Raw genomic sequence first — 1,480 nt, 5'->3', positions numbered from 1 at the left:
CTTTGTCATGGTTTGTTTTTAATGTCTGCAGTCTTAGCTGAAGTCTCTATTTCAGTTTGGGTTTTGGGTTTCCTGTTTTATTTTGAAGTCTTGTCATTCCTGTGCCTGCCCTTGTTTGTCTCCACCTTTCTCTTCCCAGGAAGCCCACGCCTCACCCTTCACCTGTTTCTACTTCACCATGTCCTCGCACACCTCCTGATCTCTTTCCCTTGTTTGTTTGTTTGTGGATCCTCATGTAAAGATAGCTCTCCGTAGGTCTGTACTATGAAGCAGATTCAACATACCCAGGATATCTTAGTTATCTGGCTTAACAAAACCCAACAGACAAGATCGCGCTAAGCCTTCACACGAAGCTGATTACCAATTTGTTAAATCTAACCAGGGTTTCCCAAGCTCAGATAAAGATTTACGGACAAAAGAACGAACAAGTGAACTTTTTTTTTTTTTAGGTGTTTGGTTTGATGATAAATTAACATGGAATGATCATATTCAGAAGATAGTTATCAAATGTAAAAAGTTTAACAGGGTCAGAATGAGGCGCCAGCAGATTTGCATTTAAAAATATTTATAGAGCTCTGATTAAATCAGTCCTTCATTATGGTTGTGTTGTATTCGGATCAACTGCAAAAACGTCATTAAAGAAGCTGGAGGTGGAGAATCCGAAGCTCTGATCTTCAGGTGGAGGTGGGTGAGACGCAAGCTCTTAACTATGAACTACTGGGACAATCTTCAAGGACGTTCTGGAGATAATCATCCAACCACAAAGGTGCTTCTCCCATGTTGGGAGACAGAACGAGCCAAACAGGACCGTTTAGCATGGAGCAGTGAGAAATCAGCCAGAGACAGAGTCATGAAATTATGTGGGTGCCGGCACACGGAGAGATAAAGGGAAACGAAAGAGCAGATAAATTCGCAAAACAAGCTGTGCATTGTCAGCACAGCCATTTTATTCAGTAAAGCAGAAGCTGAATTAATAATCAAAAGAAACATTGTTAAGAAATGGCAGCTCAGTTGGGACTCAGGAGACACAGGAAGACACCTTTATGCAGAGAGAAGTTGGCATAGTGAGGACATCTAAAACATGGTACGTTAACCAGACTAAGGGTTGGACACACAAGGCTTAACAAAACAATGCAATTAATAAATAAACCCCCGACAGGACTATACGAGTCCTGCAAAATACCAGAATCTGGAGATCATATCATCTGTCGTTGCCAGAAATTCACACCGGAGCTGAGGCAGTTTGAAGAGGAAGCTGGGAGTTGAGGAACTTCATTTAAAAGATGCATTGACCTTAGAGGGAGGGAGTGTAATTCAATACTGAAAAGAAACAGGATTGAATACAATAATGTAATTCACTGAATTGGTACAACTTTTTTTTTTCTTTTTTCTTTTTTCTTTATTCTTGTAAGGGGATAGGTAACTCTGGTCCATACCCCACCACAGCAGGTGGCGGTAATGGGGAAAAAAATGCAAAATA

Source organism: Brachyistius frenatus, unplaced genomic scaffold (genome assembly GCF_029030835.1).
Source record: "Brachyistius frenatus isolate BFR_SWC_R1_liver_20210118 unplaced genomic scaffold, ASM2903083v1 Contig_69, whole genome shotgun sequence".
Lineage (NCBI taxonomy): Eukaryota > Metazoa > Chordata > Actinopteri > Embiotocidae > Brachyistius > Brachyistius frenatus.
This window is presented reverse-complemented; position numbering follows the sequence as displayed.